Source organism: Lycium ferocissimum, chromosome 8 (assembly GCF_029784015.1).
Source record: "Lycium ferocissimum isolate CSIRO_LF1 chromosome 8, AGI_CSIRO_Lferr_CH_V1, whole genome shotgun sequence".
Taxonomy (NCBI): domain Eukaryota; kingdom Viridiplantae; phylum Streptophyta; class Magnoliopsida; order Solanales; family Solanaceae; genus Lycium; species Lycium ferocissimum.
The window spans coordinates 58,128,835-58,150,218 of NC_081349.1; positions in this window are offsets into that span (position 1 = coordinate 58,128,835).

The following is a 21,384-nucleotide window of genomic DNA, read 5'->3' on the forward strand; positions in this document are numbered from 1 at the left end:
GTCCAAGTGCCTTTCGTTTTGATGATTGTCAAACTATTTCAGAACCAGATAGAGACCTGGTCTGTAACCTACTCTCTGTGCACCTTGCATCGTCAGTAGAGAATAGTTGTAAAGCCGAGCCACTTGCTGCATACAAGTACAGCTGTGAGTTGGCCCATGCTTTAGGTCAAAGTGAATTAGTAGTCTCTATCCATCCCACATGCTCCCACTGTATATACAACATGATGGCAACATATTTAGCAGACTTGAAAACCTAATCAAAATCGAGTAAATCCTTGCTGTCACAAGTTCTCAAGAACAAGTCACTTGCAAAACTGAAGAACCCGATCCAGACACTGATTTGGTCTAAAGTTCTTTATGTTGTTGTAAGTCTTTGTTCGTTTGTGGTTAAATTGTAAACCTACTCTTATGTGTTAAGAAGCTATTTGTAGGTGTTTTGAAAAGTCTCAAAGTGTACTTACTGGAAATGTGTTTCCACAAGCTTTTGAGTAGTACACTAGGCTAGAATTAGTCTAGGTGTATTAGTTTCCTTGGCTAGAGTTAGTCAAGTGGAGTTGTTTGCAATCGGTGTATTGCAAAGGTTGAGGTACTATGGGAGTTAGCTCCTAGGTTGCTACTATTGTAAGGGTTGAGGGATTATGGGAGTTAGTTCCTAGGTTACAATAGGTTGTAATCTGAAATTGCTCAGTTAGTGGAGTTGAAATCCTACTGGGGTAGGTTGTGGTTTTTAATCCCTTGAGCAAGGAGTTTTCCACGGTAAAATCGTGCTTTCTTTACTTACTGCACTGCATAAGGGAACTAGATACAACCAGGTCCCCCATATCTTTGTTTGGTGGATGCACAGCCTCTAACAATTGGTATCAGAGCGGGTGTTTTCTAAAAGGTTAACACCTAGAAACGATATGTGAAATGGAAGCCCCACCAAATATGGAAGAAGGACAGTCATTCACCAGACCTCCCAAATTTAATAGGAAGTACTATGGGTGGTGGAAGACTAGGATGCACAATTTCATCATGGCTGAAGACTCAGAGCTATGGGATGTCATCTGTGATAGTCTCTATATTCCAGTTCACACAAGTGAAGACGGTAAAGAGACCACTGTCAAAACGAGAAAGGAATACAACGAAGCTGATAGAAAAAAAGGTTGAAAAAAACTATAAAGCCAAGAAGATTCTCATGTGTGGAATAGGACCGGATGAGTACAATCAAGTCTCAGCTTGTTCATCAGCCAAAGAGATTTGGGAAGCTCTTCAAACTGCCCATGAAGGAACAACTCAGGTAAAAAACTCCAAAATTGACATGCTCACCACTAAGTACGAGGTGTTCAAAATGAAAGAGAGTGAATCCATTCATGAGATGCACACCAGATTCACCTCCATAATCAATGAGCTTTACTCTCTCGGAGAAGTCATCACAACCACCAAGCTGGTAAGAAAGTTGCTTGGTGTATTATCCGACTCCTGGGATAGCAAGGTGAATGCTATCTCTGAGGCCAATAATCTCAGCAAATTGATAGTCATTGAGCTCATTGGGAACCTTAAGACTCATGAAATGAAGATGATCATGAAGAAGGTAGAAAAGAATCAAGAAGGAGAAGAGCTTAGTTCTTAAAGCTGCAAGAGGAGACTCAAGTGATGACGAGTCAGAAATGGCCTATCTCACGCAGAGATTTCACAAAATGATAAAGAGAAGTGGGGGATTTCCCAGAACAGGAGGCTCCAGTAGAAACTTCAAGGGAAATGACTACTGCTATTATATATGTGGGAAACCTGATCATTTCATGAAAGACTATCCTCAAAACAAGCAGGACAGTTATGACAGATCGTAAATGGTGAACCTGTGTCCCCGACAGAAGTTTCAGAAGGAAAGAGGACGCGGATGAGATTGTGAAGCAAGCACTTGCAGCCTGGGGAGACTCCTCAAATGAGTCTGAGGATGAAAACGACAAGGGGGAATTGTCCATGATGGCAATTGATGATGGAGCAACTGAGCATAAGTCAGACCTTACACTCACGGCTGAATCTGACACGGATGATGATGATGATGAGTGACGAAGCTAATTTTTATAAGGTTTTATGCTCGTACTTTGCCAAATTCTAATATAGTTTATGATATCGTCCCACAGAGATTGGAACCAGCTATGCTACAGATTTTTAATATCTTTACTACTATTTGAGAGAATTAAACTGATGAAAGGTGATTTTTTTTTCTTTGAAATGAAAGTTACTTAGAATAAAAACAAACTACTTTCGGAAAAATTATATTTAGAAAGTGTTGGGAATCGTTGAATTCACTTGATATATTATTATTATTATTATAAAATCTTAGTTTCTATGTACATTTCTCTAAATGAACCAGATATTGTACCACTGTCATGATGGAGCAATCCGAGGACATTATGCGGCCAACCGAACAGCTTTTAAAGTTTTGGAAGTGGGATTTTTTTGGCCAACGCTTTTCAAGGATGCACGTGCATATGTCGCAAGAGGCAACAAGTGTCAAAGAATAGGTAATATCACCAAGAGAGATGAGATGCCATTACAATCAATCTAGGTATGTGAAATATTTGATGTCTGGGGAATAGATTTTATGGGTCCTTTTCCCTCATCTCATTCTTTTGAATATATCCTTGTCGTTGTGGATTATGTTTCAAGATGGGTTGAAGCCATTCCCACAAGGAAAAATGATGCTAGAACCGTGTGTGATTTTCTCAGAAAAAATATTTTTACTAGATTCGGTACTCCACGAGTTATCATTAGTGATCAAGGGACTCACTTCATGAATGGACAATTTTCTGCTTTGCTATCAAAATATGGTGTAACTCATAAAATAGGAACACCATATCATGCTCAAACTCAAGGGCAAGTTGAGGTTTCCAACCGAGAATTAAAAAGAATACTTGAAAAAACAGTTGGAATCTCAAGAAAAGACTAGGCTCTGAAATTAGAGGATGCATTATGGGCATATCGAACGGCATTTAAAACGCCAATTTGTACTACCCCATACAAATTAGTCTTTGGAAAGGCGTGTCATCTTCCTGTTGAATTAGAACAAAGAGCTTATTGGGCACTAAAAGCACTAAATTTTGAAATGAACTCTGCTGGTAAAAATAGATTTTTTCAGGTTAATGAGTTGGAAGAGTTGAGATTGGAAGCCTATGAAAATGCCAAGATTTTCAAAGAAAAAACCACAAAATGGCATGACAATTTAATCCGACAAAAAGTTTCAAAATTGGAGATCAAGTACTTTTCTACAATAGTAGACTCAAAAGCCATTTCCGGGAAAATTGAAATCCAGTGGACAGTCCTTACAATGTTACGGATGTTACTCAAACGGAGCAATTGAAATTCAAAGAGCCAATGGAGGAAACAAGTTTAAGGTAAATGGCCACAGGTTAAAATTGTACTTCGGAGGAAATTTTGAGCGACAACCATCTATCACTTTAATATATTGATGAAGTTTAGAATTTCTGAGTCGAGCTGATGAAGTTAAACTTAGAACTATGGTTAACTATGGGTTCTTACCCGTAGCCATTGTGAGAGAAGCAATGGAGCCTTATAAGTCCAAGATAGATTTGAAAAATGAAATGCTTAACCAATTGATCTGGTCAATATCCAAATTATTGTACAACCAGAACATCTCATGAAGGCCTCTACAAAAACAGAGTCATCTACAAAGGAGCAACTCCCTGGTGATCGATATGCCTAAGTAAATCGGTTGGTTAACCGTTTAATGGTACAACTCATATGTTGGCATAGGTAAATTTTCTGGTTTATATGTATAACTAGGACCTTATGATTGTTAGTGTCTTAAATTAGTTCAGTCTATTACACATAGAATATGTGTGGTCACAGTTTCTTTCAAGCTTTCCTCTGTGATCGTAAATTTTATTACTTATATATAACTATTAAATTATGTAGATATTTAAAATATATATATATATATATATATATAGCATTTAATAATTTTTTGACTACATTCCTTGAGTATTTAAAGTCCATAAGAGCTTTGAGAGCTTCTAACTTTATGCCTTCATTTTTGCAAATGTAAATAGTCTACTACAATGAAACTTTGATTTCTGAAAATAATCGAGACTTGTAAATTAGGATAGTCAATAACAGAACTTGCCTCTATTGTCGTCAAGGTGAAATCCTGGAAAGCTGTTGATTTTGGAAAAGGAATTAACTAGAACTTGCCTCTATTGTCGTCAAGGTGAAATCCTGGAAAGCTGTTGATTTTGGAAAAGGAATTAGGCCATATTTGGATCAATTGAACCTTTCTATTAATCCCACCAAATGAAAATCATCCCTAGTGTCCAAATTTTGAGCCTCCTTACCTTTTCTTTTCTTAAAACCTAACTGATCCAAAAAAATATTTATGCCCATTATCCTTTTTCCTGGCTATGTGATTAAAAGGACGACAAGTCATATTTGTCGATGAAATACATGTCTACCTCTTAGAGTACTACATGAAAGAAAACAAAAAAAAAAAACAAAAAAAAAAAAAACAAAAAAAAGGAGCTATATATTCCTAGTATTTGCAATAAAAAGAGGGTTATTAATTAAAACTCTCATAATCATCTCTTATGAGCAATACCAAGTCTTGTATAAAGTCATCCTCTACATTTATAAAAGTCAGCAAAAAGAGAAGTCACTTTTAAAATATCCTTCTATCATACCGGCCCCTATTCTACCAACATTACAAGCCAATAAAAGTCCTAAAAGATTCTAAAGTCAACATTGATCTACATTAGTGGAGATTGACAAGAAAGGCAAGCCTATAGTTTATTGAACTTATCTTGAAACAAGCAATGTTCTCGATATTTTCTTAAATCAAGGATTTTTTTTAACAGTGACGTTTACAAGTAAAAGTGAAGGTGTATAAACAAAGCAAGTTCTTAAAAGATCTGAAGAATTTGGAGTATCATGTGTAGTCTTCGAATTTTGTTTGTTTATGAATGTGCAAATATATATATATATATATATATATATATATTATCTCTTGTTTTTCTTTCCTCGGGACGAGCAAAGGTTTAAGTGTGGGAGAATTTGATAAGTGTATTTTGTTGGATTATAAATATATAATTATTCTTACAAAAACATAAAAATTATCATTATTTTTAACAAAATATGCAGAAAGAATTAATACAAATCAAGTAAGATATCGCTTTAAAAACACAACAAAGCGAGAAAAAAACAAGCAAGAGTGTCATGGAAAGAATACGAAAGACATTCTACAATAAAACCAAGAATTCATAACATGTTGTCATGCCAAAACCGCTATCAACAAGAAAAACAGTTACGAGAAGTCATAACATATTGTCATACCAAAACTGTTATCAACAAGCAAAACGGTTATGACCAAGTCACCTTATGGCTATAAAATGTTGTCAAACTCTGGAGGAAAAGGGAGGGACTTGGCTTTTGAATCACTCTAGAGAGTAATTTTCTTTCCAGTTCAAAATAATTTTTCAAGACTAGAATTACTCTAGTTCCTGATTTTAATTAAGTAGGGGAAATTCTTCTTCTTGAGTATTTCTTTCTATTTTCTTATTTAACGGACATGAATATTTCCATTATCAATATTAACTTCAGCATGGAGTAATTTTTCCTTTTGTTGGGATAGTGATGAAACTTGATATATTTTATAATACTTGTTCGGTTGTTTTACATTCTTGGCTCGCACTTTTCATCTACATTTCATAATGTGTTGGAATGATGGTTTTATATTCATTGTTATCACGTCTATATATTTTATTCTAAGTTATCATTATATTAATTTTGTAATTTATTTTGAGAAAAAATATATATATATATATATATATATATATATATATATATATATATATATATATATATATATATATATATATATAATGTATGAATAGAATAATAGAGTGATAGTAATTTTTATTAACATATTATTCCAAGCCCATAATCTTGCTTGCCTCAATTTTAATTCTTACGGAGGAATTGTTGTAGACAAGATTATTGGTTTGAAGTAAAAATATTCTCACGAAGTTTTTACTATTTTTAGCACAATTTAGGCAAGAGACTATTTCGCCTTTTTAATCGTCAGTAGTTTTAAACCAATTAATTAACATAACCTCACGGAGTGTTAATTAATTATTTATTTCTTAGTGTGAAAATATAATTGTATTAGCAATAAGCAATTATTCTTTAGAGAAATGTGCGTAGAAACTGAAATTTTATAATAATAATATATCAAGTGAATTCAACAATTCCCAACACTTTCTAAATATAATTTTTCCGGAAGTAGCTTGTTTTTAATCTAAGTAAGGCCGTATTTGATTGCACTTAATGGGACTTTGAATCTGAATCATTCAGATCCAAGCCCATTAAGTCCATTTGTTTTTTTAATTTTAAAATTCTCTTAATTGATCTGAATATGTCTTATTCGGTCAGACCTAGGACAAAGTCTGAATCTCATTCAGAGTCAAAACACGTCTCCTTTTTTGGGTAAAGACACATTTTTTTTATTTTTGGAAGAAAAAGTTTACGCCTCTCTCTCTCTTCTTCAACTATCAACCCAACAAGCAATTCTTCGTCCATGGCAGTGATTTCTTCTACCTTTTAACTGAAAAGTTGCAAAATTATACATGCCTATTATTTTGGCCAATTTATACTTCTTCTGATTAATGGGTTCTTTGATAGAGGGTAAAATAGAAGAAGGGTTTGAAAAACTTTGTGGGTCTGAATGAATTGATTAACTTGTTTGGACCGATTTTATTTTATCTCTCTATTAATCTCTTTCAAGTCAACTCTGACTTGTTTTAGATTAACAAACAAATCAGTAGTAACTTAAGGTTGGAAAGAAAATCAAATGTTTGTTGAGGCTAACGAGGTTTCTTGAGGGAGCTAATGAGTCCTAATGAGGGTATTTCCACAGAGCAACTAAATGTTTGTTGAAGTCGTGTTGTTTGGGATTTTTACTTCTTGGTTTTCGACTCAAATAAATGTTTCAATTCAATAGCTGGTCTCCTTGACCATATGTTTGGCGTTTTCTTCTACTGAGAGTACTTATTCTTTGGCTTAGTTTGTAATTGCATAATGAAAATATTTTGTACTTAGATTCTTGTTTACGAGTGTACATAAAAAATATATATGGATTACGATAAATTTCATAATCACTTTGGCAGTTTAACTTGAAGAATGTGGGTACAAAACTTTGCTACTAATACTTTATTCTAACACTTCAACATTATTATTTGATTACTATTTAAGTGAATTGTATATTTATTAGGTTTAAATATAAATAAAATATGCATGTTCGTATGTTTAAAAAACAAAATGATTTAAATCATTTAATGTTCGTATGTGGATGCAACATCTTATTATTCATATGCCGCATTCGTATTCGTACGTCTTAATCTTAACGATTTTAAACAAATACAAACCTAACTTTCATTTTAAAAATATAACTCACCTTTCATCAATTTGATTCTCTCAAATAGTAGTAAAGATATTTATTAAATTGAGCATAGATTTTCCTATCTCTCGTGACTATATCATAAACTATACTAACCAAGAAAGTACGATATTGGGCTTGGAATAATATGGGCTTGGAATAAAATGTTAATAAAAATTACTATCACTCTATTATTCTATTCATCTGTTATATATATTAATTTTGCTCCGTAAGAATTACAAAATTAATATAATGATAACTTAGAATAAAATATATAGACGTGATAACAATGAATATAAAACCATCATTCCAACACATTATGAAATGTAGATGAAAAGTGCAGGCCAAGAATGTAAACAACCAAAATAGTATTATAAAATATATCAAGTTTCATCGCTATCCCAACAAGAGGAAAAATTACTCCATGCTGGAGTTAATACTGATAATGGAAATATTCATGTCCGTTAAATAAGAAAATAGAAAGAAATGCTCAAGAAGAATAATTTCCCCTACTTAATTAAAATTAGGAACTAGAGTAATTCCAGTCTTGAAAAATTATTTTGAACTGAAACGAAAATTACTCTCTAGAATGATTCAAAAGCCAAGTCCCTCCCTTTTCCTCCAGAATTTGACAACATTTTATAGCCATAAGGTGACTTGGTCATAACCATTTTGCTTGTTGATAACGGTTTTGGTATGACAATATGTTATGACTTCTAGTAACCGTTTTGCTTGTTGGTAACGGTTTTGGCATGACAACATGTTATGAATTCTTGGTTTTGTTGTAGAATGTTTTCTGTATTCTTTCAATGACACTCTTGCTCCTTTTTTTCCCGCTTTGTTGTGTTTTTCTGTGATATCTTACTTGACCCTGTATTAATTCTTTCCTGCAATATTTTGTTAAAAATGTGGAAAAATAATGATAATTTTTATGTTTTTGTACGAATAATTATATATTTATTATCCAACAAAATACACTTATCAATGAGAACAAAGAGGTAAATTTCTTCGATATAAAGAAAAACCTGAGAGTTTACTCTTAAAGGAAACTCACATCACTGTCAGGCGTGCTGATTGATGCGTATCACGCCCTGGTCGCAGAGACACATGAGTTAAATCTTACTCTTGATGAAATAGAACTGGATAGGGAGGACTTGTGTGTGTTAGCTAAAGATATGAAGAATCAAGTTCATGAGACAAACCAACAAAATATCTTGTTGGAAAGTCAAGTGAGAAAAGATGAGGAAATCTCCTTCAAAAGAAGAGGAGAAGCAAGCAAGACCTTCTTGGAGCATGAAGAGGAGCTGAAGAAAGTAAAGCTGAACCTCACTGCTGAAACTAAAAAGAATGAGCAGCTCAAGAACGACTTAGAAAGGGCTAAGTTCGATCTTGACAAAACTCTCAAATGGATCTGGTTGTCTGATGAATTTACTTCCAGAAATAAGAGTAATGGAATCAGCAAAAGGGTACTTGTCTTTGTAGAGAAGAAGGCCCCCTACAATCTTCACAGCAATTATGTTTTCAATATGGAAAACTGGGCATACACACACGGTGGACAAGCTAATCACTACCGGAAAGCCTTTGAAACAAGGACTAAATTTGTTCAAAACGTAAAAAGGAACTTTGTCGAGCGTGAACGAGAGAGAAAGGAACAGGTCCTCAAAAGAAAAGATCTCGAAGGAAGAAAAGGAACATGCTGCCCGAGTGCTCTAGAAGGGCCTTAATCCATCCTCTCTACAATTACAAAGGACCCAATCTAGTTTGGGTTCCCAAATCCAACTACTGACATCGCCTAAAGGTGTGGGAGAGAGAAGGAGCAGTCAACATAAGCTGATAAATTGTGACAACTCCAATATGCAAGACTGAGGTCAAAAGGTCTCCTTTCAAATCCCTTATACCAGGATGTATGTCGTATGGAGATAAGTTTGTTTTTTACAAATGGTAAAGAAAAGGATCTCTCAATGGCTACAAAAGAGGTTAGGTACATCGCTGGCAAGTGTTTTTTGGCTATATCTAACTCACTTTTGTACCATTAGAGGTATATATACTTAGGAAGATCAGGAAAACTTAAGCGCAAGCAATTCTACACAGCTCACAGTGGTTGCTGATACATTCAAATTACCGTTCAGAGACCTGGTCTCTGTATCTCAGCTCAGTAATCCTTTCTATACTCATAAATGTATTTGAACTATAAAATTTCCAAATAATTTTTTTTTTCCTTTCCTCTTTCAAGAATTTTCAAAATAGTGTATGTGCCAAGTTGTCACTTAAACCAATCCTTTGTCCTCTGTTACACCTATTCCAAAAGCATCATCTTAGCCTCTTCAAAATGTTGAAGCACATAAACCAGGTTCCTCCAAGAGTAGAAGTAGTAAAGAGAACCTACAAAATCAAAAGGTTCGCTTTGGGAGAGTTTTTGATGTCAAGTTGAGAGAGGAGCCAGAAATGAAGGATTTGATGGAAATGGTGAAATTCCAGGAGCGGAGCTATCTCTTTACTCAACCACCACCATGTGTATATGAAGCAGAAGTGGTTGAATTCTATAAGAATCTGCTCTGTATAAGTGATAATGCTTCGGCCCTGGGTCAAAGGAATCTAACAGAGCTCGTGCTCACTAAGTTGACACTTGGGAAAGTCTTGGGAGTAAAAGACAAGCGAGATCGAGAGCCAGCAGATAAGAGATCTCCACAATTCAAGAAAGTCATTGTTAAAGTTGCGCAGGTCAGCAACAATGTACCTGGTCTCTGAAAGAGTAAGCTTACGCCTAAGCATCAACTAGCCTTCGAGTTTGTCAGCAAGGGGGCTTTGCCAAGGATGGAGGGACGATCTACCGTCACGATAGCACACTCCGGGTCTAACGAAAGCTCTTACATCTTTGAACCAATGCCTTATCGACCATTATGATCGAGAGAATGAGTAAGGTGGCGCAAATTGTGCAAGGAGGACCTGTTCTCCCATATGGATTTTTTTTTTCTGAACGCAAGTCCTTGCGTACTTTAATGTAAGAACTGGTAGAGCCTCCTTGGGAACTAAGGGATGTGTTCTTTCTGGCCACCTTGAAGGAGTGTGAGTTTGTGCCACAGAGACCGATACTGGAAGTCCATCCTTAAGAAGCGGCAAATGCAGAGATCAAACAACTCAAGGAAGAAAATGCCTTTCTAAAAGCCTAACTAGCTGAACGACCAAAGAACTAGGTTCCGGTTGAGAAGCAGAAGAAGAAATTGAGAAGCTACAGGCAGACAGGGATCAATTAAGAACTCAAGTGGATGCCCTCAGAGATGAGATGACGAAGGATCGCCAAGCCCATAGAAATTGATCTATACTTGTTCAGCCCCTTCAAGTCTTTACACTGTCCAGAAAATCCTTCCTAGCCCCCATCCCTTTTGCATAAAATTGAAGTCACCTTTGCCTGAATCTTGGCAGATTTGCAGTTTAACTATCATTTGTGTATCCTGAATTGATTACTATCTACACTTATGCTGATCTATCTATTGGCATATTGTTGTGTTCCTATGCATTATTGCTAGCTTGCTCTTCTCATTTTCATGATTATGTTTCCCATGTGGCCCTAAGTTAATATATCTGAATTTCCTGTTGGTTATGCTTTAATATTTTTTGTGATGCCAAAAAGGGGAAGATATAATTGTGAAGTGAAAAAGTGAACTGAACTGAACATGCGGTGATTAAGGGGGAAAGTGAACTGAACAGAACATGCGGTGATTAAGGGGGAAGACATGTCAAATAATTGTGTTGTAAATTCACAATTGTGGGAAGATGTGCTGAGCAAGGGGAAAGAACTGGAAGATTGATATGTGATGATATTGTGGCAATTTTTGTCTTCCAGTTGAAAATGGTATTATGTTGCTAACATATTACAGGCGCCTTGACAATGATGGTCTATTTTTCAGGGGAATGTGGGAAGCTAGTTCTCGGGGGAACATAGTCTATGAGTTTGTCATCATCAAAAAGGGGAAATTGATAAGTCCAAGTGCCTTTTGTTTTGATGATTGTCAAACTATTTTCGAACAGTGATAGGCACAGTCCGTAACTCTGTGCCTCGTGCACCATCGGGCAGTAGAGAAAACCAGAAGCCGTGCCACTGTCTGACACAAAGTAGGGAGTGGCCCATGCTTTAGGTCAAAGTGAATGAGTGGTCTCTATCCATCCCACATGCTCCCACTATATATACAACATGATGGCAACATATTTAGCAGACTTGAAAACCTAATCAAAATCGAGCAAATCCTTACCATCACAAGTTCTCTCAAGAACAAGTCACTTGCAAAATTGAAAAACCCGATCCAGACATAGATTTAGTCTAAAGTTCTTTATGTTGTTGTAAGTCTTTGTTCGTTTGTGCGTAAATTATGAACCTACTCTTCTGTGTTAAGAAGCTGTTTGTAGGTGTTTTGAAAAGTCTCAAATTGTACTTCTTTGGAAGTGTGGTTCCACAAGCTTTTGAATGGTACACTAGGCTAGAGTTAGTCTAGGTGTATTAGTTTCCATGGCTAGATTTAGTCAAAGTGAGGTGTTTGCACCTGTATTGCAAAGGTTGAGGGACTACGAGAGTTAGTTTCTAGGTTGCTACTATTGTAAGGGTTGACGGATTATGGGAGTTAGTTCCAGCTTATAATGAGGCATGTGAAGTTGCTCGGTTAGTGGAGTTGAAATCCTATTTGGGGTAGGTCGTGGTTTTTAATCCTCGAGCAAGGAGTCTTCCACGGTAAAATTGTCTCTTTTCTTTACCCACGCATAAGAGGAAAGTGGTACATAACCAGGTCCCCCATATACTATTTGGTGGTCGCACAGCCTCTAACAAAGATGCTTAAAAGTAAGTGTAGGGTTGTTTGAGCAAGATTAGGAGCACTAAAAGTTGTTGTACAGGTTGATGTGCCTTTTCCCATCTTGAGTATCATGCTTCAGTGAATTTCCTCTCTCATTTACTCTTCTTCTCTGTTATACTTGCATTAGGGACAATGCAAGCTTTTAAGTTGGGGGGAGAAGCTTAAAATTTTTAGGATTATAAATGTTGAATGATATTCATGTGATTGTGGAACGATATAATTTGATGGATTTGGTAGAAAGTCTTTCTTTTTAGTTAGTATGTTTTTTTTAAAAAGTTTCTTTATTTAGTAGTGTTGTTAAGTATAGTTTAGCTAGTTTAGTTGTAAAATGGTGTTAAGATGTGATTTTTTGTCCCTTGGTCAATTTTTGGCTTGTTTGGTACCAACACATTTAAACCATGACATATGAATTCTTGAAAAAAAAAAAATTATTGAAGTGATGGTTCTTGTTGTGACCTTTAGACACAAATTTTGGCTCTTATGTTCACTAAATGGTCTCTCTTTAGACTATATGGTTTCTTTGAGTTCATTTGTTTCAATTGGGTTTTGGATACATATTCTACTTGGATTATCATGTGCCATGTGTGGTGAGGTTTTTGTGGGTTCTTTTGCATTATTTGTCGTCTAGAACTTGCCTGGAATGAGTTTCAAAGCGAAATCCTAGACTACACTTAGTTTGAAAAATGATGTTAGGCCTTCCTTGAACCGTATTTGTGCTTTAATTTCATACCCTTGCATATTTTCCATAGTCAACCCTTTGAGAGCCTTTAACCTTTTCTTTGGCAACCATATTACAAGCTTTTTAACCTTTTGGTCTTTATTGACCTATCTCTTGGCATCCTACCTCCTTAAGTGTTTTGAAAGAGCAAACATAGACTAAAAGCCTAAGTTTGGGGGTGATGGTTGGAAAAAGTTGTGATGTGGGAGTTACTTTAGAGGTGAAAAGTTGAAATTAAAAAATGAAGTAGTAGAATAGAAAAAGAAAAAAAATTGGAAACTTCCTTGTTATTTTGAAAGAAAAAAAAAAAAAAAAAAAGAGAACAAACAACAACAAAAAGAATGAAGGAAGAATAAAGAGTTGTGAATAATGGGAAGACTAGATGGTGAAATGAAAAGATGAAGAAAATGGTGGAAAAGTTTTAAAGGAAGTGTGCTTTGATTGTTGAAAATTATAGTGCTTAGGGAGGTTTTTGAGTCACTATTGCTAAACTATGCCCCTACCTTAACCAAAAGCCTACATTACAACCCTTAAGTCCTAATTGTTTTTGAACCAAGTGTGTCTACATTAGTGGAGAAATGCATGAAGGGCAAGCTTATGGTACTACTTGTGCATTTGAACATCTTTGTGAGAGAAGAGAGTTAATTCTTTCCATTTGATATTGCATTTGTATTTTGAATTGCATTTTGTGAGTTGGAGATTCTCTCTTGATTGTGAGGGCACATGGAGATTTGAGTTGTGATGTGTTCCATTTTCCAATTGGGAGGAATGAACAAAAGAAAGTTGTTTGTGATAATGAGACAAATTTTGAAGCTTTAGTGTCATGTCTTGGTTGCTACTTTGATTAACTTGGTGCTTGATCACTTGAAATGAAATGAATTTTTGAGAAGTTGTTGGTGATTCATATGTCTTAGATTGATTGTTGGTACCAATCAAAGTCATGTTTTTGTGCTTGAAGTGGATATTTTTGACTTGGTATAAAATTGGTGCACTATTGAGTTGAGTCCTTTGAAGGGAATTGTAAGTTTTGATTTGCTTGAGGACAAGCAAAGGCTTAAGTTTGGGGGTTTGATAAGTTGGTATTTTACCAACCTATCTCTTCTTTAAGCTTAGACTTTTGCTATGTTTGATTGAGAAAATAGTGCATTTAATGTCGTTTACTCCTATTTTACAGGTTTATGTGATTTAGAAGTGATCGGAAAAGAAATCAAGTGAAAACAAGTCAAAAGAGGCCAAATTGAAGAAAACGAAAAAAGTGGCTAAAAGTGCAAAAACGGCCAGATCTATAAATCTGAAATTGGGGCTGTTTTGGACATATTTTGATTCCAAAATTGTGCAACTATAAAAGGAAGACTTAGGAGTGAAATCACTTTCATCTTTTGCCATTCTTTCAAGTGGAGGAAAAAGAAACTACACCTAGGGTTTAAAGATTTGGAGCACTCAATGAGAATTTCTTTACCCATTTCTTCAACTCCTTCTTTTATTTTATATCTAAGTGTGTAGCATTTTATTCCATCACTTTAATCTAGTTTATGCAAACATTCATATGTTAAAGTTTGGATTGAATCTCTCTTGTTTTGCTTATGTATTAAACAATTTTTATTTCTAATGAAGTGTGTTGTGTTTCTATTTACTCTTCAAGCTTTAATGTCATTTAGTGATTGCAAACATTAAGTGTGCCATTTTACCTTGGCTTTGCTTGGAAAAGAAAATAAGGGTTAGGAAAAGAGTAAATAGCAAGGATTTGGGGCTTTAAACCTCATCTAATAACTTGAGCTCGGAAGAGGAAAAAGCTAAGAGTGAAATTCATTGATTTGGTTAGAAGACTTTCAATGAGATTTTAGAAATCATTATCTATTAACATAAACTCGCTCTTAGTTGTAAAATTATAAAATACATTGGATCGTTACTTGAGAGTAATTTCTCTTGTTTTCCTTTACTTGTGAGGCCATTGATCATTTTACCCGCTTTCTAGTTAGTTTTATCTTTGTTAGTTTTTAAATTAAAAAAAAATCAAATATTGAAAAACTGTTTGTCTTAGCATAGTTGGTGATAAATCCTTTACTTTCACAATCGCCTTTATATTGTTCCCTGTGGATTCGACCCCGACTCATAGTTGGGTAAATTATATTGCGGCGACCGTGTACACTTTCTCTTTGAGGAGTGGATTGGGACGTTATCAGTCACACTATTATTCTGTGAAATCATACGAGTCTAATGACACCCTTATTAGCAAACTTTAAATCCGAACCCATAAAATCATCCCAAATAAGATTCCGAGCCTAAAACAAAATGGGAAATTTGTCCCACAATTAGTCTACCCTAGGATTAAGGAGTCTAGGTACCAAAAATCAACTTAATCCAACAATGAATCCATGAATATTTGAAGAATTCCTTGTCTCTTAATCTAGGGTTCATAAACCCACAAAACCCTCATCCTAACACATGATTTCCAGCATGAGATCTTATAATAATCGAAGGTATAACCATAATAGGGTGATAAGAAGCTTACCCACTTGGAGATGCCAAAACTCTTAAAAACCACATAAGACCGAGCTCCCAAGTCCAAACTTGAGGATGAAATGAGCTAGAACGAAATGGGGATATTTATCCAGATCTGTTTAGCGACTCTCGCACCTATGCTCCATTTCTGAGTGCGTCGTATTTGAGGCCTAAATCTCGCATCTGCGAGTCTTCATTAAAGTCCGCAGGTGCAGAAAAAACCTCGCATAAGTGGCCTTGCAAGTGCGAGCCCAATCTCGGGGGTGCAAGACACCAGGCACCAGAAAATCATGAAATTGCTAAGTTCTAACCCAACACTCGAAACTCATCTGAGACCTTCTGGATAAATCAAATATGCAAACCACCCTAAAACACGCTACGAACTCACCAGCTCCCTCGGAATCCCCAAAAGAGGTCACCTGGACTCGGCAACCCCTGAACGCCTTAAAACTACCCTTCCAACTAAAAGACCAAAATGCCCCGAGTCCCTCGGGGATCGAACCAATTACCTTACCAAGTCATAATTAACCTTTTGGAACCGACGGAATCTCTAAAAAGTCTCATTCACCCTTGGTGTTGACTTTGGTCAACCAAACACTTACGAATTTCCAAAACTCTATTTCTTTGTTCCGTAGCACATCCGAACGCGTCGGGAGTCGCGTTACCCCTCCCCGCAAGTTAGAAACACTCTCTAGAGACAAGGGGAAAGGTCAACAGGGTAAAATAGTCGAAATGGTCAAAATGACCTAACAGATCGTTACATACCGGAAATTATATTTTCAGCTAAAATGACTATGGAGACTAATTACCCAAAGTTGAGTGACTATGAAGGCCAATTACCCAAAGTTGGGTGACTTTTGGAAGACAAAACAAAGTTGATGACTATAGAGGCCACTTACTCAAAGTTGAGTGACTTTTGAAAGACTAAACAAAGTTGAGTGACTATGGTGGCCAATTACCTAAAGTTGAGTGATCATATAAGCTTTTAACTCATTGATGTAGCTAGCAGGAGGACATTCTATTGCAGGGTTGTTGCTACTATTTGATGAGCATAAATATGTTAGCACTCTCCGCCATATTAGGGTGATAAGACATATATTTAGTTGAAATTAAAAAAATAAAAAAAAATGAAAGTTGAAGTTGGTAAATGCTACGTGAAAGTTGAGGTAGTGTTTGGGCATACGAAAGATCACTTGAAAAATTATTAAAATTTTGTGAGTGAAAAAAGATTTTTCACTTGAAAAATATAAAATGCCTTTTCCTCAACAACTAACCAAAACATCAGTCCAATATATAGTCAACAGATGTTTTTATTTTTTACTTTTATTATAAAAAGAGAATTTTTATGAACAATCGGGTCCTATATATTAAGATATCTTTTTCTCCTCTATTTTTTTTGGCTTTGGAGTTTGGAGAAGAAAAGTACACAAGAAGTGCACATTACCAACCAGTTATCACTAAAAAATTTAATCTATTTATAAAATCTTCTTTATGATTAAAAACACACCTCAAGTATCACCTTTTTGTGAGTTTCATACCCTGAAATATCGGTGCGAGAGTTTCATATCTAAACTATCACCATTTAGTTTGCAAAACACGCCTCAACTATCAGTTATTCACCTTTCCTACCTGAACTATCACTAATTAGTTTGCAAAACATACCTTAACTATCACTTGTTCACTTTTAATGAGGTGTGTTTTGCAAACTAGTTGGTGATAGTTCAGGTAGGAAAAGTGAACAATTGATAGTTGAGGTGTGTTTTGCAAACTAATTGGTGATAGTTTAGGTATGAAACTCTCACACCTGATAGTTCAGGTAGGAAACTCACAAAAAGGTGATACTTGAGGTGTGTTTTTTACCCCTAACCCTATATAATCCACATTATTATAAAAGCATGAATATAAATATTGGTTGATCAAAATATCCTTTAAATATTGAATGACTTTTATACCTTTTAGTCTTAATTCTATCATGTTTCTCACAGATACAATATTAACGGACCAAAATAGCCCTAATATATTCAAAGAGAGATATCCATATTAGTATTGGAACTAGGGGTGTTCAAATGAGATCGAAAAATCGATCCGAATCGGTAAACCGAGTCAAACTGACTTAATAAACCGAAAGCCGGCTTGGTTTGACTTGATTTGGTTTTAAATTGTAAAAAACCGATAATATTTGGTTTGGTTTGGTGTTAAACCAAAAAAATCCGAACCAAAATCGAACCAAACCAATAGATACATACATATTTAATATATATATATATATTCTTCAAAATTTTGGCTCAGACCAAGTCCAATATAAATTCAAATAATTAGAAAGAAAAGTGTATCCCATTTAAGTTTAAGGTAAAATAAAATAAAAATTTGCTAAAGGTAAAATAATTTTTTTTCCCCTTATCCAGTTTTACGGTTCCCTCTTTTACATGCCATTTGAATTACTACTACTAAACTAGCATTTTATCCGTAACAAATTAAAGGGAAGAAAATGGCAATTGAAATTTAAAAAGATTTGCTAGATGACTTTGTCTTTCTGTTTATCATTTTTCGTTTTAACTTCTGTGCTTTCTTCTCAATGCTTCATAAACACGATGAGTCTAGATAACAAAACTTCCAGAGAGTTGCGTAATATCAAAAGGCTATATGTAGGGAGATAATTAGAATTATGAAAAGTAGATGTTATGTTTCTGTAATTCCTATACCCACAGCCATAGGTCTATACCTACATAAAGTTAATGAAATAATTAAGAAGATTCTTAGATTTGAATGGATCACGTCAAAGCCGTATTTAGTTACCATTTAATTCAAAAGTTCTTTGTATTAATACATTCTTAAAATCCGAAAAAAAACCTCAAAAACTGAACCAAACCGATAAAACCACAAAACCGAAAAAACCGAAACCGATAGAATTTATACTATAATGGTTTGGTTTGATTTGAATATTAAAAAAAACGGACTTAATTAGTTTGGTTTGGTTTTAACCAAAAATCGAGTCAAACCGAACCGTGAACACCCCTAATTGGAACATGAATCCTTCTATTAGACCGAACAAGAGTCCGATTGAAATGTCTAAAGTTCTAAATCTTTTTTTTTTTTTTTTTTGCGCGGATTGCCCTTCATTTGGGGTGATCTTTAATTTTTGCCCTTCAAATTGGTGGTCTTTAAGTTTTGCCCTTCGCCTAATACCCGAGGTTGTGGGTTCCAACTCCAAATTTCAAGTAAAAAAAAAATCGCAAGGCGTAATTTGCATGGGCGCGTGCAAAATTTCTACCCATGCAAATTCGCTGGAGACGTGCTCGAAGGGCAAAAGTTAAAGACCACCATTTGAGGGGCAAAAATTAAAGACCACCCCCAGCAAAGGGTAATCCTGCAAATTGCCACGTTTTTTTTTGCGCGGATTGCCCTTCATTTGGGGTGATCTTTAATTTTTGCCCTTCAAATTGGTGGTCTTTAAGCTTTGCCCTTCGCCTAACACACCGAGGTTGTGGGTTCGAACTCGAAATTTCGGTCAAAAAAAAAAAAAAAAAAAAATCGCAAGGCGACTTTAACAAGACAGCACTTCGGCGAATTTACGCACTAAAGACAAAATTTAAAGACACACCACCATTTTGAGGGGTAAAAATTAAAGACCACCCCAACGAAGATCCTGCAAATTGCCCAAGCACACTAGTTCTAATGGATAACAACACACTAAACTACAGATTTGCCAATTATTAAGAATTTGATTGACTACAACTTATATTCAAAGAATTGTGAATGTGATTATTATATCTGTCAAAAACTAAGTATTTGTTTAAATATAAAATCTTGTGTTGGATAAAGTTATAGTTTAATATTTTATGATCAATTAAGTGTTTGTTTATCTAATTGAGGTACTAATTTTGTTGAAGTAATCTAGCTAAATTTTACGTACACGTATTAACACTTTAATTATTGTAACCGAAATTGAAGGACACATATTTTCAAAAGCATATCTTAATTTTGCTGATTAATTTTATCTCTTTTAGAAAATAAAGATACGCCAAAACTGAAACAACTAAATTATCTAATATCTTTTGTGATGATTGACTGGGAATAACATGCGAAGCATGTTCACAAAGACTAGTAATAATAAAAGTATGATGTAACACCTCTTAGAGACTAGAAAAGCGATGTACCTAATTTCTCTGATTTTTGAGGTTTTCTTGTATTTTAATACAAGAATCTCTGATTATCAAATTAAAAAATAGATTTTGATTAAATATTAAAGCTAAGCATACCATTCCCAAAAATCAATGCTATAATTGCAGCACCATTCCGAAAATTAAGGCGTAATCGTAACTCCATAATCGGGCTAAATCACCAAGCCAAATTGGTGAATGTTATCGTAACTCCATAATCTATAATTAATTTACTGATTTTTTTTTTCATTTATTAATGAGACGTTTCTCTTTTTATGAGTAAGTTACCTTATTAATCTCTCTCCTCGTTATTACCATTTATTACTAATCCAATTCCAAAAAACTTCCTTTTTGGCTGAAACGTTTTTTCTTTAATTTTCCTGCATTAATTTCCTCCTATCTCTTCTTTTGAGTTCCAATTTCTTTCCTTATAAAAACAACTAGTTAACCAATCCGTGCTTCGCTCGGTGAAACATCTCTCTTTGAAAATTTATGTTAAAAATTGTAATACTGAAGTAAAAGATAAATTATATAATGCAAGTTATATAGTACCAAAACTTATGTTACTTTATAAGTTTTAAGGAGTGGAGTATTAAAATAAAAAGTTAAATTAAAATAAATTTTCATAGACTTCATCTTATAGATATTAGTAACCATACAAATAAAATCATATTCAATTTAATTTTAGTTGTATATTCAAAAATAGAATTTAATTTTATTGGCATTAATATGTTAATACCAAAACCAAACCTTCTAGTATGCAAAAATAATGGAAATGAAAAAATAATCAGCTAGTTTCTGTAGACAATTTTTTTAAACGTTCCTATTCTTTGACAATTTATCACATATTCAATAACCACCTATCAAACAAAGAAAAATAATTAGTTTCGTAGCTAAAACATTGAACAAATTAAAGAGGAGATCAAGCCAAAAACACACACACACACACACATCAAAGAATGTGAGAAGTTGATGGGGCTGCGTGAGAAGTTGATGGGGCTGCTCTTCCCTTATCCAGAGATCTCGGGTTCGAGCCCTGGATATGAAAAAAATACTTCATAAGAAGTGCTACCCCCGAATGGGGCCCTACCCGGCGTGAATCCTGATTAGAATATAAGAAAATCAGATATATTGCTTGTGGTGAAAAAGTGATCATCAAAGAACTTTTTTGCAAGTCAAGTTTGAAGAACACTAACTTTAAACTATTTAAACGAAGCAAAGAAAAATATTCCCAAAGAGGATATTCATGTCAAGTGGTCAGTGATGATGACGCCTTTGTCTTATGTATCCTCAAATCTCCCCATAGTCATTTTCTTGTCTTCTTTCATCTGTCCACCATATGGTTTTCTTCTTCTCCTTATCCCTGCCAGAAATAATACATCATAAAAATCAATCAACTACGAATAAGAATTGTGAGAAAATAAATTAAAATCCTAAATGTTACACCGTTATTGCTTGCAATCGATACAGGATACCAAATAGGTGTCAACCATCTGCTGGCAGTTGATAGGAAATATGTTTTTGAAAAAAATTATGACTTGTTGCTAGTGTTTTAAGAGGTTATGCAACACTTCCCAAGATTCTGGTTGTTGATTTTCACAACAGCAAAGGAGCCCATCTGAAGTTGTCAAAAACCTCACTTAGTTGTTTTTTTTTTCTTTCTGTTTTATGCATTGCAAAATATCTGGTGAACTCAAATGCTTAGAGGATATAAATTAGGCTTAATACGTT